This window comes from Triturus cristatus, chromosome 1_1 (genome assembly GCF_964204655.1).
Source record: "Triturus cristatus chromosome 1_1, aTriCri1.1, whole genome shotgun sequence".
Lineage (NCBI taxonomy): Eukaryota > Metazoa > Chordata > Amphibia > Caudata > Salamandridae > Triturus > Triturus cristatus.
Genome location: NC_140579.1, coordinates 1,101,952,310 through 1,101,973,621, shown reverse-complemented (window position 1 = coordinate 1,101,973,621; position 21,312 = coordinate 1,101,952,310).

Here is a 21,312-nt window from a genome sequence, read left to right as displayed (position 1 = left end):
ATAACATTGGTGATTCTATGTGAAAAAGTTTGCAAGTGTCATCTTTTCAAATACAATAATTTTCCTTAAAAATCATACCTTTAACCAAAACGCTTTTACTTACCTCTTTTCAGGAAATTTCCCAGGGCTGAATCTAGGATCCAGTCCTGTGGTTAGAAAAGTAATCTGAAAAGTAATTAACTGCATTTTAGTTAAAAAGCCCATTCAATTGAATGTACTATACCTGCAATGTGTTGCAAACTGCTTCCTTAAGCCTGTGATTAAAAAAAGTACCAGTTATACTGCAATTCTGAACGGGGTTCAAACAAGTCAATAACTACTGCAAAGTATTTATATGCTTACCTGTACCAGGCTTGCTTGGTTCTAGAAATAAAACAACAGTATATTTTTTTATACAAAACAATTTGACTAGAGTTCAGTTCTTGAGTGTGTGAGACCATTTGCTGACTGAGTGTGTACATCAAATGCTTTACACTGTCCTCTGATACTGCCTTACTGCTCGACCAAGCTACCACTTTAGAGAGTAAGGTTTTATCTAACTTAAACCTCTGGAGACTCTTGGACTCTATACACACAGTACCTCACTTTGGTGCAGTATATATAGAACCAGTTTGTTATACTGCTTTACTGTTCAATTGTAAAAATATCTGATGGAAATGCAATGCTGCTACTAAATAAATAAACTATCACAAGTTCTGAAATTTTTCTTTCCAAGTAAGTGAACATATTTTCCTTCCCTGATTCCAGGACTCAGTTGTTTAGTGACATCACATGTGTTCAATGGAGTGGAGAACAGTGGGGCTGTACCCAAGGGCCCTGCAGTTTTGCACCACCAATGCAACTGGGTAAGTAAACACAGATACATTTCATTTATGGAGTACAGCTGTCCCTTGTTGAGAGCAGATGATGCTGTAGGTCCACCACCCCAGATGGAAGGCCCATCGCCAGGCACCTCAAAGGTACCCCAATTCCCTCACCCTCCTGACAGTAATGCTGCATTTTGATTTCCCTCAAAGGCAACTTGTTGTCTCCTATGTTGCCTGGAAGTTAAAGATTACAAATCATTTTCAATATCAACCAGATGAATGCCAATTGGCAGGATATAGCCTCAGTTTCTTGGGTCATTTAGCTTGGGCCTATCAAAGGCAAAGCCTCCATGCCCAGGTTTACTCCACGCCCTGGTGTACTACTGCCTGAAACAGTGCCCCTTGCCATTTAGTTTTGAGAACAACTTCACATGAGGAAGCATGGGCTCGGCCAAATTTGGGTACTAATATACAGAAAGATGAATTCAACCTACATTGTAAAGCCCTTCTTAAAAAGTGCTGTGCTGAAACTGAAAAAACACCAGCATATGTCAAACCCTACCACAAGCAAACTCAGAAATTGCCTAAAATCGGAGAAATCAGCCCAGTGGCCCATGATTACTCAACAGCTCCCAAACAGCATGGGCCATGCTAGCTAAGAAAGGGGACGGACATTTACTAGTGGCAGGCCCAAAATGGATATGGTCTGAAAACTGAACGCAAAGCTAGAATTCCTAGATATTACTATCTGATAGGGAGGAATTGCTGCTCAGCCTTGCTTCCTGAATTGCAGACATTGCTGCTGATAGGGTACAAACACTGCTTTGGAAATTATGCAAAGATTGCCTCTTGCCCAGCAGCTATAGAGGGGGAAGAGTCGTGAGCTGTCACCATTATGATTACTTACCTACCCCAGCTGTCCCCCTAATTTTCCATTCTCTCCTGAGGAAATTTGATTACGGCTCCATCTTGCGTATTGACACCATTGTGATGTTGCCCTCACTCAGGCACCGACGACCTTCGTAGCGTTTCTTTCATACTCTGTACTGTAACATGTTAAACGACCTTTTCCTGTCTCTCTGAGCAAAGTACATTCTGAGACCCGGCTCAAAGCAACTAATTCCAGTGATAACCATCTATTAACCCTTGGTGATCCTTCTCCAATTGTTTTACGAATCACCACCTGCAACACGCAAACACGTCCTGTTGTAAATTAATTTAACTTAGGAATGCTCATGCCACCCGGCCTATAGGATCAGGTAGAGAACACGACCCTAGGGAAGGAATTTCTATTACCTATTATCCTGTATCTTGTACAAAGAATGTTTGCTAGTGGATGATTTGTTTGTTTTTATTGCACATTGAGGGGGTTGTTGCTTTAGGGGATTCAAGCGCTATAAAAGACTGTGAGCCACGGATTGAAGTGGCAGTCTCCTGAGAACCTACCACTGATGTACTTCTAGGACAACTGTACCTAGCTGCAGCTAATAAATTGAAGTTCCTATGCCAACAGTGTTCCATGTCTCTGTACATTTAGAAGGTGAACTCAGAAGATTTCAGGCGTACCCTGCGCCGCCAGGCCTAATTCAGCCTGGTTCTTCAGGACAAACACAAACTGAAACAAGATGGACAAGCCAAAATTTGAGTGATGCAAAAATATTTTCTGTGATTGACTTATCCATGGCATACTACCAAGTGGAGTTGCACCCACAGTCTAGACCCCTCACTGCATTCACCACTCCTTTTGGGGCTTACATGTTTAAGAGGATGCCGTTTGGCCTAGCATCGGCCGCTGCAGTTTTTCAGAAGATAATGCAAACACTGTTGAACGGCATAGAAAAGACGTTCTGCTGCAAAGATGATATCTTAGTATACGGTACCACTGTAGAAGAGCATGATTCTACATCACGAAAAGTGTTCAGTAAATTGATGGAAGTTGGCTTGACAGTGAAGCAGAACAAGTGTAAAATCAAAGTCAGTTCCGTAGACTACTTGGGGCACACGAGGGGTTCAAACCTAAGCACAGCCTAGTTCAATCAGTTAAGGATGCCCCGATCCAAAAAACAAGGAAGAACTCAAATCCATTCTAGGGTTAATCGAATACAAGTACATCAAAGGGTTCTCAGAGAAATGTGAATGTCTACGTGATCTCTTAAGGAAAGGCAATGATTTTGTTTGGGAAACAAAACACAGCACCGCGGTAGACAACCTGAGAGATGAGATAACAAGGTCACCTGCGTTGGGGTCATTCGACCCCAAAAAGAAGACATTCTTGACCACTGATGCATCCAACAAGGGATTGGGAGCCACCCTATCGCAAAAAGGAGAACATGGCGAGACCATCATTGCGTATGCTTCCCGATGCCTAACCTCTGCAGAATGTAATTATTCCGTAGTGGAAAGGGAAGCACTTGCTGTTTTCTGGGCAATGTTACATTTCAAATTTTATCTTTGGGGCATAAAATTCACCATCCTAACGGACCACAAACCGCTCACATTCATGTTTTCAACCAAGAAAACTAACTGCGGATCTCCCCGCATACCCAAATGGAGATTAGGCCTTGAGGGTTATTGTTTCAGGATCGAGTATTTACCAGGAGGTGACAATGTCATAGCAATCAATCAATCAATCATAGGCATTTGTATAGCGCACTGCTCACCCGGAGGGTCTCAAGGCGCTGGGGGGGGGGGAGAACGCTACTGCTCGAACAGATAGGTCTTGAGTTGCTTCCTGAAGGCGAGATGGTCTTGCGTTGTCCGGAGGTGGATGGGGAGGGAGTTCCATGTCTTGGCTGCCAGGTAGGAGAAGGATCTTCCTCCGGCGGTGGCTCTGCGGATGCGGGGGACGGTGGCGGGAGCGAGGCTGGCGGAGCGGAGCTGGCGGGTGGGCTTGTGGAAGGTCAGGCGGCTGTTGAGGAACTTGGGGCCCAGGTCGTGGAGGGCCTTGTGTGCGTGGGTGAGGAGTCGGAACGTGATTCTTTTGTTGATGGGGAGCCAGTGCAGGTCTCTCAGGTGTCCGGAGATGTGGCTGTGTCGGGGGATGTCCAGGATGAGTCGCGCTGAGGCGTTCTGGATCCGTTGGAGTTTCTTCTGGAGTTTGGCGGCGTAGAGGGCGTTCCCGTACTCCAGCCGACTGGTGACGAGGGCCTGGGTGACCGTCTTCCTGGTCTCGGTGGGGATCTACCGGAAGATCTTTCGAAGCATGCGCAGGGTGTTGAAGCATGAAGACGAGACGGCGTTGACTTGTCTGGTCATCGAGAGGGAGGAGTCCAGGATGAAGCCTAGGTTGCGTGCGTGGTCCGTTGGCTTGGGGGTGGCTCCCAGGGCGGAGGGCCACTAGGAGTCGTCCCAGGCGGAGGGTGATGATCCCAGGATGAGGACCTCCGTCTTGTCTGAGTTCAGTTTCAGGTGGCTGTTCTTCATCCATTCGGCGACGTCTTTCATCCCTTCGTGTAGGCTGGCTCTGGCGGCGTCCGGGTCGCTGGTGAGGGAGAGGATCAGCTGGGTGTCGTCGGCGTAGGTGATGATCTTGAGGTTGTGTTGACGTGCGATGGTTGCAAGGGGGCTCATGTAGACGTTGAAGAGGGTGGGGCTGAGCGATGACCCTTGTGGAACGCCGCAGATGACTTCGGTGGCCGCTGACCGGAACGGGGGGAGGCGGACTCTCTGGGTTTTTCCGGCGAGGAATGAGGTGATCCACTCCAGGGCCTTCTCCTGGATGCCGGTGTTGTTCAGGCGCTGTACCAGGGTGCGGTGGCAGACAGTGTCGAACGCTGCGGAGAGGTCCAGGAGGATGAGGGCCGCAGTTTCCCCGTTGTCCATTAGGGATCTGATGTCGTCTGTGGCTGCGATGAGGGCGGTCTCCGTGCTGTGGTTGGCTCGGAAGCCGAATTGCGAGTGGTCGAGGGATCCGTTGGTCTCGAGGAAGGTGGCTAGCTGTCTGTTGACGGTCTTCTCGATGACTTTGGCAGGAAACGGGAGGAGCGAGATGGGGCGGTAGTTCTTGAGGTCGGAGGGGTCTGCAGTTGGTTTCTTCAGCAGGGCACTGATCTCGGCGTGTTTCCAGCACTCCGGGAAGGTGGCGGTCTTGAAGGAGGCGTTGATGATGTCGCGGAGGTGGGGTGCGATGATGTGGTCGGCCGTGTTGAAGATGTGGTGTGGGCAGGGGTCCGTAGGGGATCCGGAGTGGATGGTGTTCATTGTGCGTGTTGTGTCTTCGGTGCTGACTGGGGTCCAGGTGCGGAGGGTGGTGGTGGGGGGCATCGGTTCGGTGGTGGGGTTCGTGGTTGGTGGGCCGAAGCTGTTGTGAATGTTGGCGATCTTGTCGTGGAAGAAGGCTGTGAGGAAGTCGCAGAGGTCTTGCGAGGCAGTGATGTCATTGTTTCCGGCATCGGGGTTGGAGAGCTCTTTGACGATGCTGAAGAGTTCCTTGCTGATGTGGGTGTTGTTGTCCAGTCGTTCCTTGAAGGCTGTCTTCTTTGTGGCGTGGATCAGTTGGTGGTGTTTGCGGGTGGCGTGTTTGAGGGCCGTCATGTTGTCTGTGGTCTGGTTGGTGCGCCAGGTGTTCTCCAGGGAGCGGCAGTTCTTCTTGGAGGTGATGAGCTCGTCGGTGAACCAGGAGGCTTTCTTGCTGCCGCGTCTGCTGGGGGGGTTCTTCTTCAGTGGTGCGAGGGCGTCTGCGCAGTTGGTTATCCACTGTGTGAGGTTGTTGGCAGCTTCGTTGGGGTCCATTGAGCTGGTGGGGGGGTTCTGGCTGAGGAAGGTGGTGAGCTGGTCGCCGGTGATCTTGTTCCATCTCCTGCGGGGGGCTTGTTGAGGGTGGTGGTGGGTCATCGTTTTACTGAAGCTGAAGTGGACGCAGCTGTGGTCAGTCCACTATAGATTGGTGGAGTGGCTGAAGGTGACGTATTTGCTGGATGAGAAGACTGGGTCAAGCGTGTGGCCGGCGTAGTGGGTGGGGGTGGTTACCAGTTGCTTGAGTCCGAGGTTGGCCAGGTTGTCCAGCAGAGCAGTGGTGTTGCGGTCCTTGTTGTCCTCCAGGTGGAAGTTGAGGTCCCCCAGGAGGATGTAGTCGGTGGAATTGATGGCGTGCGGGCTGACGAAGTCTGTGATGTCTTCGCTGAACTGTGTGCGTGGTCCCGGTGGTCTGTAGACGAGGGTGCCTCTGAGCGTGGTCTTGGGGTCGGTGTGTATCTGGAAGTGGAGGTGTTCGGCGGAGGTGAAGGTGTCTTCGGAGTTGGTCGTGATGCGGATGGTGTTCTTGTGGATGATGGCGATGCCTCCTCCTGTCTGGTTGACGCGGTCCTTCCTGGTGATTTTGTAGCCTTCTGGGACGGCGATGGCGACATCGGGCGCTGAGGAGGCGTTCATCCAGGTTTCCGTCAGGAAGGCGATGTCTGGTGCTGTCGAGTCGAGGAGGTTCCAGAGTTCGACGGCATGCCTGTGAACGGAGCGGGTGTTGAGCAGGATGCACATCAGTTGTTTGTTGCTGGGGCTCGGTTTAGCAGGTGCGGTGTTGGGTCGGAGGCCGGTGAAGCAGCAGGTCAGGCAGGTGAAGGGTCCGTGGGTGCGTCTCGGGGTGGCTCGGTAGCAGGCGGTGTTTCGGCCGGCGTTGAGTGCGTGGAGGGTTTTGGCGTCGTAGATGTGCAGGGTGTGCTGGCGAGGGCGAGGACCAGGGGGTCTGGCGCTGGGCGCGGTCCAGGCGCAGACGGGCTTACCTTTGGCGCACTTTCGGCGCTCAATCGGCGCTCAATCGGCGCTCCCGCTGCGCGCGTCCGCTGCGCGGTCGCTCTGGGGGCGTCATAAGTAAGGAGCCGGGAGGGAGGAGCAGCTGGGTGGTGGGAGCGGGGCGGCGAATGGAATCACAGGGGGGCGGGGCCGCAGGGAGGCAGCGGCGGGAAATTCCAAGAAGCAGCGGGCAGCGGGAAATTCCCAGGAGCAGCAGGAAATTCCCAGGAGCAGCGAGCGAAGGAATCTGCAGGCAGGAGGCGGCAAAGGCAGGCAGGAGCGGCAGCAGTGAGTGGGGCGACCAAGCCCTGTGGAGGGCTGAGCGGTCACACTCTGTGGTCCCCTACGGTCCCCTTAAGTAAGGAGCCGGGAGGGAGGAGCAGCTGGGTGGCGGGATCGGGGCAGCGAATGGAATCACAGGGGGGCGGGGCCGCAGGGAGGCAGCGGCGGGAAATTCCAAGAAGCAGCGGGCAGCGGGAAATTCCCAGGAGCAGCGGGAAATTCCCAGGAGCAGCGGGCAGCGAGCAAAGGAATCTGCAGGCAGGAGGCGGCAAAGGCAGGCAGGAGCGGCAGCAATGAGTGGGGCGACCAAGCCCTGTGGAGGGCTGAGCCCTGTGGAGGGCATAGCAGACTACCTCTCCAGGGCACCGCTAGAAGGGGAAGTGCAAGATGAACTTCTGGACATGCCTGTCCTTGCCATACAACTGATTGTTTTAAACCTGTATTTTTGCTAATTTTAATACTCACTCACCCCTTACCTGTCACACGACTGCTGTGTGCAGGCACTTGTTCTCACGCTGAAACGAGCGTTGGGAAGGGCGAAAATCGCCGCTGTTGACAAACGCCATTCTCCTCACACGGAGTAGGACACGCCCACTATGAGGCCACGCCCCCTCTGCACTCCCTATCTATAAAGATGTGCATGTTTAGGAAGCGCAGAGGACGAGCGCAGCGGGCGCGACGATTGCGCGCCGAAGGCGCGCATAAGGCAAGCTCGTCTGCGCTCGTCCGCGCCGAGTCTGGGCCCAGGGCCTCCCCCCCTACACTGCAAGCGTCAGAGCACAGATATTATAGTGCCGAATTCCTCTACAGCCTTAGGCCCGTTGCCAATATCTGTCCTCGGCATATCTATCACGCCGACGCCCTGCCACTTGTATGTCCTACATGCCATATCCCCCTTAACATTAAACCTAGCCGGAAACTTACCCATGACTACCGCATGTTCCTTCGGAACTGCCGCTCCCTGCCGAAACACAGCGCCGAAATGGCACTGTTAATAGAGGAACACAATCCAGATATTCTGTTTTTGACGGAAACTTGGCTGACTTCTGAGTCCGACCCTGCGGTTGTAGACGCTCTCCCGCCAGGCTTCCAAGTCAGTCGGCTAGACCGACCCAAAGGGAGAGGAGGAGGTCTGGCAATTATCTACAAAGAACAATATCACCGTAGAGTTATGCCGGAAAACATCCCGGACTGTGAGAGTCTTGCTTTTAATATCGAACTCTCATCCAACAGTTGCTTCTCAGGCACCCTTGTCTACCGCCCCCCAGGCCCCTCAAAGCAGTTCCACGCTAATCTACCATTAAATATGGCCGAACGAATCAACGCCACGTCCAACCTCACTCTGCTTGGAGATCTCAATTTGCATTTTGACTCTTCACTAGACCACATAGCCGCTACCTTAGCAGATGATCTAGCAGCCCTGCAACTTACTCAGCGTGTTACCACCCCCACCCACGTAAAGGGTCACCTGCTGGACCCCATCTTCAGCAACTGCTCTGATCTCCAAGCCGGCCCATCTATCCCTTTGCCATGGACTGACCACTTCCTGGTTCCATTTAGCTGGACCACGGTCAAACCTCCATTGACAATACCCACTATCAAGGTCATGCGAGCGTGGTCCCGCCTTGCAGTGGATAACTGGGCTACCGAACTTGCTAGTACCCTACCCTGTGATCACGAGGATCCTGGCCTAGCCAACCAGGCCTATGTCAACTGGATCACGCAAACCCTAGATACCACACTCCCTATAAGGAAGACCACACTGAAACGTTCACAAAAAACGGCCCCTTGGTATACGAACTCTCTTAGGGACAAGAAACGTCTATGTAGAAGACTGGAAAGACGTTGGCGCTTGGACTATGCGGCGGACAATAAATCCCACTACCGCAAATCTCTCAGTGAATACAAAATGCAAGTAAAAACAGCCCAAGCCACATATTTCTCCAATAGTATAGTGATGGCCAAATCGAAACCAAAGGAGATTTTTCACATTATAAAACAACTAACGAAGCCTCCCCCCACCGTGCAGGTCGATAAGTCCACCACCCACTGCAACAACGTTGCTGAATTCTTTTACCAAAAAGTAAATACCATCTACTCAGCCTTTCCCCCCTATCAAAAACAGTACCTTTCCGACCTATCCCGATAAAGCCATAGCATCTTACCCCCCCCCCCCACTTCCCCAATCCACTTTGACTCACTTCCCCCTACTGGACCTCACAACTCTTGAATCCTTAGAAAAGAGAGTCAAATCCGGGTCCCCGGATGACCCAGCCCCCCCTGATATAATTTTGGCCGCCTCCCAGGTGACCCTACCTATAATTAGGGAGGTACTAAAAGCTTCAATCATCTCTGGCATGGTCCCGGCCGTCTGGAAGCAGGCCATGGTCAGAGCTCTACTAAAAAAAAACACTTTAGACCCTTCTGACCTGGCCAATTATCGTCCCATCTCCCTATTACCCTGGGTGAGTAAAATCTTAGAGACTCATGTAAACCATCACCTAGTAAATTTTTTGGAGAGTTTTCACCTGCTAGACCCCACACAGACGGGCTTCAGACCAAAACACGGGACTGAGACCGCTCTCCTCATGGTCACCGAGGAAGCAAGAACAATCCTGGATCAAGGAGGATCAGTGGCAGTGATCCTCCTTGACCTAAGCGCAGCGTTCGATACAGTCAGCCATGACACTCTGCTGTACCGTATGTCCTGTGCTGGGATTAAGGACAAAGCCTGGTCATGGTTTAAGTCCTTTCTAGAGGACAGATCATTTAGAGTCTTCGAGGGTGAGTCCATGTCTTCTAGTAGACCTCTGAAGTGTGGAGTCCCCCAGGGTTCCTCTCTGAGCCCCGCACTTTTTAATCTATACATGAGGCCACTGGCTGAGGTCGTCCGCCCTTTCGGGATTAAGATCATCTCGTATGCGGACGACACGCAGCTGGTGGTCTCACTGACGCAGGATGATAACCTTCCTGCGTCAGGCGGGCTCAGAGAGTGCCTTTAAGAGGTGAAGACTTGGATGTCCTCCTCATCCCTCAAGTTGAACGGGGACAAGTCGGAGATGATGCTCCTAGGTCCCCCGGATCTTCGTCTCCCCGATGCCCTATGGCCCCCGTGTCTGGGTCCTCTACCATCTCCCAAAGAAAACATCAAGAGCCTCGGAGTTTGGCTGGACAGATCCCTATCATTCAATACACAGGCCACGAAGCTGTCAGCTACCTGTTTTGGCATCATGAGGATGTTAAAGAAAATCTTCCCCCTCCTCCCCATGGAAGCCAAACAGGTGGCTATACAAGGGCTTATACAATCACGTCTTGATTTTAATAATGTGCTCTATCTCGGCGCCCCAGACTGCGTTTTGCGCAGGCTGCAGACAGTGCAGAATTGCGCAGCCCGTTTATTGCTGGAGATTCCTCGTAGACACTCTGTAAGGGCCGGACTGGCTAGCCTTCACTGGCTACCAGTTCGCCAAAGAGTTCTTTTTAAGGCAATGTGCATTGCCCATCAAGCCTTCTGGGACACTGGTCCAATTATTACTCGTAACCTAGTCACTCACTACACGCCCAATAGAAGTCTCCGCTCCAGCCAGACCTTTCTAGCTGTGATCCCTAGAATAAAACGATCCAGGTGTGGCGGCAGGACCTTTGCCCACAATGCCTCCAGGACATGGAATGCCCTTCCACTTCACCTCAGAGCTGATTCTAACCTTACCTCATTCCGTAAACAGCTTAAAACCTTCCTTTTTAATTCACCCCTCTAACCTCGTTCCCCCCCCCTGTGTTTTCCGGCTGGTTCTGGCTATCATCAGCGCTTGGACGCCTCAGGGCAGCAATTTGCGCTCTACAAATATAAATACAATACAATACAATACAATTACAAGCCATAACAGAACGTGAATGGAATGATGAGATGGTTTCCGACAAAACGTTAAGCTCGTTCAAAGAACTACTTGACAAAGGATGGCCTGAGAAGCGCAAGGACCTGAAAGAAGATCTGCAGAGCTACTGGGAGGTCAGACACAAACTATCCATGATTGGTGGGAAGGTATACAGGAATGACAAAGCCATACCACCTACCAAATTGAGAGGAAAAATTATAGACTTAGCTCACGAAGGGCATTTAGGCAGTAGCATAACAAAGAACAGAGCGAGGAACCGTTTCTGGTTCCCCAATATGGACTCTTGGGTGGAACAAAAAGTAGAAGAGTGCACTAGCTGTGCGAAAAGTGACAAGACAAAGACTGTGCATAAAGTACCATTGTGCCCAGTTGTGGTACCCAAAGTGCCATGGAGCAAATTGGCATTGGGCATAATAGGTCCTATGGAGAACCTAGGACAGCAGAAAAGATTCATGATGGTACTCATCGACTACACCTCCCACTGGATAAAATATAAATTTGTGACGCACACTACTACGAAAATCTTTTTTTTCTTAAGACATTTTTTTATAGAGCAGAGAACCAAAAATATATCGTATATACATTTAGACCTACGTCCAACACCTATATCGTATATACAGTTAAAAACTGGAACCCTTCAGACCAAGATACAAGAAGATAAATAAAAATCAATGTAAAAAAAAATGTTTTTAAACGAGAGTCCGGAACACCCTATGTTCATAAACATCAAGAAGCAATTAATTACACCCTCCCCCATCTGAAACTGCCCTAAAGTGACCAGTGTCAGGTAATCATCAAGGATACAAGTAAATCAGTTGGTTCATCAGTAACTTTTTTTTTTTTTTTTATTACGAAATCCTTGTTGAATTTTTGAGTGACTTGTTCAGCTGCAAAGGGATTCCACAAACTCTAGTCACAGACAATGGGGTACAATTTGTGTGAGAGGAGATGAAAGGATTTTTAAGCAACATGGGAATCACATATGAAAAAAACCGCATTATATTGTCCCAAGGCCAATGGCCTCATAGAAAGAGCGAACTGCATGATTAAAGAAAATATCCAATTAGCCATGGTTAATGGACATGATGTAGACAAGTCATTATGCGAGTGCCTGTGGTCTTACCACACATTCCCCAACTTAATAACAGGAGTCTCCACTTTTGTGTCCCTCAGGGGTAGAGAGCCCTGCACAAAAATGAACCCCATATGGTTGGATGGTGGGAGACCTGTGTACACAAATGCACCCCTCATTAATGAGAGAAGGAATAAACACCAGCTCAAGTACAAAAGTTGGTACAACTCCAAACAGGGAGTCAAGAAACAGGATCGGGAAGTTGGAGATTCTGGAAGAGTTATGATACCTACCAGAGAAAAGATAAACCACAGCAAGTTCTACCCGAAACACCGACTGACTGAGGTCAAAAGAAATGTAGTCCAGCTTGATAATGGTTAAGTCTGGAGCAGGAGCAGAATTGTGAAGGCAGGTATCAATTAACACATGTGTGCCTAAGCTCCTATAGTTCCCAGTCCCCTCCTTCCCTCCTCAGCCTTTGCCTTCATACTTCCCATTACAATACTATCTTTCAACAATTTTTTATGTTTTGAACCTCTGTCCTGCTACTTCTGGATAAAGGCTTCCCATTCTTTCAGCCTTGCAGGTACCTTATTGACAGATGACAGGACATCTTAAATGCCACAACGCAACTAATCCTTTGTATTTTGAACATATCTGTAGAACAATGCGTTAAAGTGTACATGGATCATGTGTAATGCTCCATTTATTATGATCAATAAAAACATTTGTAAGTAAAGTTCATCTTCATGGAAGAAAGGACAGATACTTATTAATAACTTGATATGAATGCATTTGCTTGAGGGTGGAACAGTAGGTAAAGGTGAAAAACATTGCTTGGCTCAGGATTAATCCTTATGGATCGTATAGGGGTGTGGTGTGCTTGAAAAACAAAATATGTGTTTGTGAGCAATGTGATTTTCCTATAAGGGACATGCAATTAACTATTCAGACATAATGCATTGAGGTGAGGGGACCCTGTTTGATGCCACCTGTTGTGACAAATTTTGATCTGCTCAAGGAATTGACATATAGGCAGTGTGGAGGGGTGTTCTCTTTATTAGGATCAGTATGAAAATGGGTGAGCCAAGTTGATCTTCATGGGAGAAACTATGGTTACTTATTCGTTTATAACTCCATAGGAACGCATTGTCTTGAAAGTGGCACACTGGGCACAAGTGGAACCGTTGCTTGGCTCAGGCTAAATCCTTATGGAGCTTGTAGAGGGATGTGGTATGGGTGAAAAACAAAATACAGGTTTGTGAGCAAATGTATTTTTCCTATAAGAGAACCTCAATTACTTATTTGCAGGTAACTATATAGGAATGCATTGTGGTGAGGTCCAACAGTTTGGTGCCACCTGCTGTGGCAAATTTTGCTCGGATCAGGCAGTTTACATATCAGAAGTGTAGAGGGGAACTTCCTTTATTAGGATCAGTGTGAAAATGGGTGAGCCAAGCTGATCTTCATGGTAGAAAGGATGGTTACTTATTCGTTTATAACTCCATAGGACCGCATTGGCTTGAAAGTGGCACAGTGGGCACAAGTGGAACCGTTGCTTGGCTCAGGCTAAATCCTTATGGAGCTTGTAGGGGGATGTGGTATATTTGAAAAACAAAAAACATATTTGTGAGCCAATGTGTTTTTCCTATAAGAGAACCACAATTACTTACTAGCATGTAACTATATAGGAATGCATTGAGGTGAGGGCACTCTTTTTGGTGACAAATTTAGCTCGGCTCAGGCAATTTACATATCAGAAGTGTAGAGGGGAACTTCCTTTATTAGGATCAGTGTGAAAATGGGTGAGCCAAGCTAATCTTCATGGTAGAAAGGATGGTTACTTATTCGTTTATAAGTCCATAGGAATGCATTGGCTTGAAAGTGGCACAGTGGGCACAAGTGGAACCGTTGCTTGGCTCAGGATAAATCCTTATGGAGCTTGTAGGGGGATGTGGTATGGTTGAAAAACAAAATACATTTTTGCGAGACAATGTGTTTTTCCTATAAGAGAACCACAGTTACTATTTTGCATGTAACTATATAGGAATGCATTGAGGTGAGGGCAACCAGTTTGGTGCCACCTGTTGTGGCAAATTTTGCTCGGCTCAGGCAGTTTACATATCAGAAGTGTAGAGGGGAACTTCCTTTATTCGGATCATTATGAAAATGGGTGAGCCAAGTTGATCTTCATGGGAGAGTGGATGGTTACTTATTCATTTATAAGTCCATAGGAACGCATTGGCTTGAAAGTGGCACAGTGGGCACAAGTGGAACCGTTGCTTGGCTCAGGATAAATCCTTATGGAGCTTGTAGGGGGATGTGGTATGGTTGAAAAACAAAATACATTTTTGCGAGCCAATGTGTTTTTCCTATAAGAGAACCACAGTTACTTATTTGCATGGAACTATAAAGGAATGCATTGAGGTGACGGCCACCAGTTTGGTGCCACTTCTGTGGAAAATTGTGCTTGGCTCAGGCAGTTTACATATCAGAAGTATAGAGGGGAACTTCCTTTATTAGGACCAGTATGAAAAAGGGTGAGCCAAGTTGATCCTCATTGGAGAAAGGATGGTTACTTATTCGTTTATAAGTCCATAGGAATGCATTGGCTTGAAAGTGGCACAGTGGGCACAAGTGGACCCGTTGCTTGGCTCAGGCTAAATCCTTATGGAGCTTGTAGGGGGATGTGGTATGGTTGAAAAACAAAATACATTTTTGCGAGCCAATGTGTTTTTCCTATAAGAGAACCACAGTTACTTATTTGCATGGAACTATATAGTAATGCATTGAGGTGACGGCCACCAGTTTGGTGCCATCTGATGTTGCAAATTGTGCTTGGCTCAGGCAGTTTACATATCAGAAGTGTAGAGGGGAACTTCCTTTATTAGGATCAGTGTGAAAATGGGTGAGCCAAGTTGATCTTCATTGGAGAAAGGATGGTTACTTATTCGTTTATAAGTCCATAGGAATGCATTGGCTTGAAAGTGGCACAGTGGACACAAGTGGAACCGTTGCTTGGCTCAGGCTAAATCCTGATGGAGCTTGTAGGGGGATGTGGTATGGGTGAAAAACAAAATACATTTTTGCGAGCCAATGTGTTTTTACTATAAGAGAACCACAATTAGTTATTTGCATAGAACTATATAGGAATGCATTGAGGTGAGTGCAACCAGTTTGGTGCCACTTGTTGTGGCAAATTTCGCTCGGCTCAGGCAGTTTACATATCAGAAGTGTAGAGGGGAACTTCCTTTATTAGTATCAGTGTGAAAGTTGATCTTCATTGGAGAAAGAATGGTTACTTATTTGTTTAGAAGTCCTTAGGAATGCATTGGCTTGAAAGTGGCACAGTGGGCACAAGTGGAACCGTTGCTTGGCTCAGGCTAAATCCTGATGGATCTTGTAGGGGGATGAGGTATGGGTGAAAAACAAAATACATTTTTGCGAGCCAAAGTGTTTTTCCTATTAGAGAACCACAGTTACTTTTTTGCATGGAACAATATAGGAATGCATTGAGGTGACAGCCACCAGTTTGGTGCCACCTGCTGTGGCAACTTGTGCTTGGCTCAGGCAGTTTACATATCAGAAGTGTAGAGGGGAACTTCCTTTATTAGGACCAGTATGAAAATGGGTGGGCCAAGTTGATCTTCATTGGAGAAAGGATGGTTACTTATTCGTTTATAAGTCCATAGGAATGCATTGGCTTGAAAGTGGCACAGTGGGCACAAGTGGAACCGTTGCTTGACTCAGGCTAAATCCTGATGGAGCTTGTAGGGGGCTGTGGTATGGGTGAAAAACAAAATACATCTTCTGAGCCAATGTGTTTTTCCTATAAGACAACCACTGTTAGTTATTTGCATGGAACTATATAGGAATGCATTGAGGTGAGGGCAACCAGTTTGGTGCCACCTGCTGTGGCAAATTGTGCTTGGCTCAGGCAGTTTATATATCAGAAGTGTAGAGGGGAACTTCCTTTATTAGGATCAGTGTGAAAATTGGTGAGCCAAGCTGATCTTCATGGTAGAAAGGATGGTTACTTATTCGTTTATAACTCCATAGGAACGCATTGGCTTGAAAGTGGCACAGTGGGCACAAGTGGAACCGTTGCTTGGCTCATGCTAAATCCTTATGGAGCTTGTAGGGGGATGTGGTATGGTTGAAAAACAAAATACATCTTCTTAACCAATGTGTTTTTCCTATAAGAGAACCACAGTTACTTTTTTTGCATGGAACTATATAGGAATGCATTGAGGTGAGGGCAACCAGTTTGGTGCCACCTGTTGTGGCAAATTTTGCTCGGCTCAGGCAGTTTACATATCAGAAGTGTAGAGGGGAACTTCCTTTATTAGGATCAGTGTGAAAATGGGTGAGCCAAGTTGATCTTCATTGGAGAAAGGATGGTTACTTATTCGTTTATAACTCCATAGGAACTCATTGGCTTGAAAGTGGCACAGTGGGCACAAGTGGAACCGTTGCTTGGCTCAGGATGAATCCTTATGGAGCTTGTAGGGGGATGTGGTATGGGTGAAAAACAAAATACATTTTTGCGAGCCAATGTGTTTTTCCTATAAGAGAACCAAAGTTACTTTTTTGCATGGAACTATATACGAATGCATTGAGGTGACGGCCACCAGTTTGGGGCCACCTGCTGTGGCAAATTGTGCTTGGCTCAGGCAGTTTACATATCAGAAGTGTAGAGGGGAACTTCCTTTATTAGGGCCAGTATGAAAATGGGTGAGCCAAGTTGATCTTCATTGGAGAAAGGATGGTTACTTATTCGTTTATAAGTCCATAGGAATGCATTGGCTTGAAAGTGGCACATTGGGCACAAGTGGAACCGTTGCTTGGCTCAGGCTAAATCCTTATGGAGCTTGTAGGGGGATGTGGTAAGGGTGAAAAACAAAATACATATTCTGAGCCAATGTGTTTTTCCTATAAGAGAACCACAGTTAGTTATTTGCATGGAACTATATAGGAATGCATTGAGGTGAGGGCAACCAGTTTGGTGCCACCTGTTGTGGCAAATTTTGCTCGGCTCAGGCAGTTTACATATCAGAAGTGTAGAGGGGAACTTCCTTTATTAGTATCAGTGTGAAAATGGGTGAGCCAAGTTGATCTTCATTGGAGAAAGAATGGTTACTTATTCGTTTAGAAGTCCTTAGGAATGCATTGGCTTGAAAGTGGCACAGTGGGCACAAGTGGAACCGTTGCTTGGCTCAGGCTAAATCCTGATGGATCTTGTAGGGTAATGAGGTATGGGTGAAAAACAAAATACATTTTTGCGAGCCAATGTGTTTTTCCTATTAGAAAACCACAGTTACTTTTTTGCATGGAACTATATAGGAATGCATTGAGGTGACGGCCACCAGTTTGGTGCCACCTGATGTGGCAACTTTTGCTTGGCTCAGGCAGTTTACATATCAGAAGTGTAGAGGGGAACTTCCTTTATTAGGACCAGTATGAAAATGGGTGGGCCAAGCTGATCTTCATTGGAGAAAGGATGGTTACTTATTCGTTTATAAGTCCATAGGAATGCATTGGCTTGAAAGTGGCACAGTGGGCACAAGTGGAACCGTTGCTTGACTCAGGCTAAATCCTGATGGAGCTTGTAGGGGGCTGTGGTATGGGTGAAAAACAAAATACATCTTCTGAGCCAATGTGTTTTTCCTATAAGACAACCACTGTTAGTTATTTGCATGGAACTATATAGGAATGCATTGAGGTGAGGGCAACCAGTTTGGTGCCACCTGCTGTGGCAAATTGTGCTTGGCTCAGGCAGTTTATATATCAGAAGCGTAGAGGGGAACTTTCTTTATTAGGATCAGTGTGAAAATTGGTGAGCCAAGCTGATCTTCATGGTAGAAAGGATGGTTACTTATTCGTTTATAACTCCATAGGAACTCATTGGTTTGAAAGTGGCACAGTGGGCACAAGTGGAACCGTTGCTTGGCTCAGGATGAATCCTTATGGAGCTTGTAGGGGGATGTGGTATGGGTGAAAAACAAAATACATTTTTGCGAGCCAATGTGTTTTTCCTATAAGAGAACCAAAGTTACTTTTTTGCATAGAACTATATACGAATGCATTGAGGTGACGGCCACCAGTTTGGTGCCACCTGCTGTGGCAAATTTTGCTTGGCTCAGGCAGTTTACACATCAGAAGTGTAGAGGGGAACTTCCTTTATTAGGACCAATATGAAAATGGGTGGGCAAAGTTGATCTTCATTAGAGAAAGGATGGTTACTTATTCGTTTATAAGTCCATAGGAATGCATGGCTTGAATGTGGCACAGTGGGCACAAGTGGAACCGTTGCTTGGCTCAGGCTAAATCCTTATGGAGCTTGTAGGGGGATGTGGTACGGGTGAAAAACAAAATACATCTTCTGAGCCAATGTGTTTTTCCTATAAGAGAACCACAGTTAGTTATTTGCATGGAACTATATAGGAATGCATTGAGGTGAGGGCAACCAGTTTGGTGCCACCTGTTGTGGCAAATTTTGCTCGGCTCAGGCAGTTTACATATCAGAAGTGTAGAGGGGAACTTCCTTTATTAGGATCAGTGTGAAAATTGGTGAGCCAAGCTGATCTTCATGGTAGAAAGGATGGTTACTTATTCGTTTATAACTCCATAGGAACGCATTGGCTTGAAAGTGGCACAGTGGGCACAAGTGGAACCGTTGCTTGGCTCAGGATAAATCCTTATGGAGCTTGTAGGGGGATGTGGTATGCTTGAAAAACAAAATACATTTTTGCGAGCCAATGTGTTTTTCCTATAAGAGTACCACAGTTACTTTTTTGCATGGAACTATATAGGAATGCATTTAGGTGACGGCCACCAGTTTGGTGCCACCTGCAGTGGCAAATTGTGCTTGGCTCAGGCAGTTTACATATCAGAAGTGTAGAGGGGAACTTCCTTTATTAGGGCCAGTATGAAAATGGGTGAGCCAAGTTGATCTTCATTGGAGAAAGGATGGTTACTTATTCGTTTATAAGTCCTTAGGAATGCATTGGCTTGAAAGTGGCACAGTGGGCACAAGTGGAACCGTTGCTTGGCTCAGGCTAAATCCTGATGGATCTTGTAGGGGGATGAGGTATGGGTGAAAAACAAAATACATCTTCTGAGCCAATGTGTTTTTCCTATAAGACAACCACTGTTAGTTATTTGCATGGAACTACATAGGAATGCATTGAGGTGAGGGCAACCAGTTTGGTGCCACCTCCTGTGGCAAATTGTGCTTGGCTCAGGCAGTTTACATATCAGAAGTGTAGAGGGGAACGTCCTTTATTAGGACCAGTGTGAAAATTGGTGAGCCAAGCTGATCTTCATGGTAGAAAGGATGGTTACTTATTCATTTATAACTCCATAGGAACGCATTGGCTTGAAAGTGGCACAGTGGGCACAAGTGGAACCGTTGCTTGGCTCATGCTAAATCCTTATGGAGCTTGTAGGGGGATGTGGTATGGTTGAAAAACAAAATACATCTTCTGAGCCAATGTGTTTTTCCTATAAGAGAACCACAGTTACTTTTTTTGCATGGAACTATGTAGGAATGCATTGAGGTGAGGGCAACCAGTTTGGTGCCACCTGTTGTGGCAAATTTTGCTCGGCTCAGGCAGTTTACATATCAGAAGTGTAGAGGGGAACTTCCTTTATTAGGATCAGTGTGAAAATGGGTGAGCCAAGTTGATCTTCATTGGAGAAAGGATGGTTACTTATTCGTTTATAACTCCATGGGAATGCATTGGCTTGAAAGTGGCACAGTGGGCACAAGTGGAACCGTTGCTTGGCTCAGGATAAATCCTTATGGAGCTTGTAGGGGGATGTGGGATGGTTAAAAAACCAGATACATTTTTGCGAGACAATGTGTTTTTCCTATAAGAGAACCACAGTTACTTTTTTGCATGGAACTATATAGGAATGCATTGAGGTGAAGGCCACCAGTTTGGTGCCACCTGCTGGGGCATATTGTACTTGGCTCAGGCAGTTTACATATCAGAAGTGTAGAGGGGAACTTCCTTTATTAGGATCAGTGTGAAAATGGGTGAGCCAAGTTGATCTTCATTGGAGAAAGGATGGTTACTTATTAGTTTATAACTCAATAGGAATGCATTGGCTTGAAAGTGGCACAGTGGGCACAAGTGGAACCGTTGCTTGGCTCAGGATAAATCCTTATGGAGCTTGTAGGGGGATGTGGTATGGTTGAAAAACAAAATACATTTTTGCTAAGCAATGTGTTTTTCCTATAAGAGAACCACAGTTACTTTTTTGCATGGAACTATATAGGAATGCATTGAGGTGACGGCCACCACTTTGCTGCCGCCTGCTTTGGCAAATTGTGCTTGGCTCAGGCAGTTTACATATCAGAAGTGTAGAGGGGAACTTCCTTTATTAGAACCAGTATGAAAATGGGTGGGCCAAGTTGATCTTCATTGGAGAAAGGATGGTTACTTATTCGTTTATAAGTCCATAGGAATGCATTGGCTTGAAAGTGGCACAGTGGACACAAGTGGAACCGTTGCTTGACTCAGGCTAAATCCTGATGGAGCTTGTAGGGGGATGTGATATGGGTGAAAAACAAAATACATCTTCTGAGCCAATGTGTTTTTCCTATAAGAGAACCACAGTTAGTTATTTGCATGGAACTATATAGGAATGCATTGAGGTGAGGGCAACCAGTTTGGTGCCACCTGTTGTGGCAAATTTTGCTTGGCTCAGGCAGTTTACATATCAGAAGTATAGAGGGGAACTTCCTTTATTAGGATCAGTGTGAAAATGGGTGAGCCAAGTTGATCTTCATTGGAGAAAGGATGGTTACTTATTCGTTTATAAGTACATAGGAATGCATTGGCTTGAAAGTGGCACAGTGGGCACAAGTGGAACCGTTGCTTGGCTCAGGCTAAATACTGATGGATCTTGTAGGGGGATGTGGTATGGGTGAAAAACAAAATACATTTTTGCGAGCCAATGTGTTTTTCCTATAAGAGAACCACAGTTACTTTTTTGCATGGAACTATAAAGGAATGCATTGGTGTGACGGCCACCAGTTTGGTGCCACCTGCTGTGGCAAATTGTGCTTGGCTCAGGCAGTTTACATATCAGAAGTGTAGAGGGGAACTTCCTTTATTAGGACCAGTATGAAAATGGGTGAGCCAAGTTGATCTTCATTGGAGAAAGGATGGTTACTTATTCATTTATAAGTCCATAGGAATGCATTGGCTTGAAAGTGGCACAGTGGTCACAAGTGGAACCGTTGCTTGGCTCAGGCTGAATCCTTATGGAGCTTGTAGGGGGATGTGGTAAGGGTGAAAAACAAAATACATCTTCTGAGCCAATGTGTTTTTCCTATAAGAGAACCACAGTTACTTTTTTGCATGGAACTATATAGGAATGCATTGGTGTGACGGCCACCAGTTTGGTGCCACCTGCTGTGGCAACTTGTGCTTGGCTCAGGCAGTTTACATATCAGAAGTGTAGAGGGGAACTTCCTTTATTAGGACCAGTATGAAAATGGGTGGGCCAAGTTGATCTT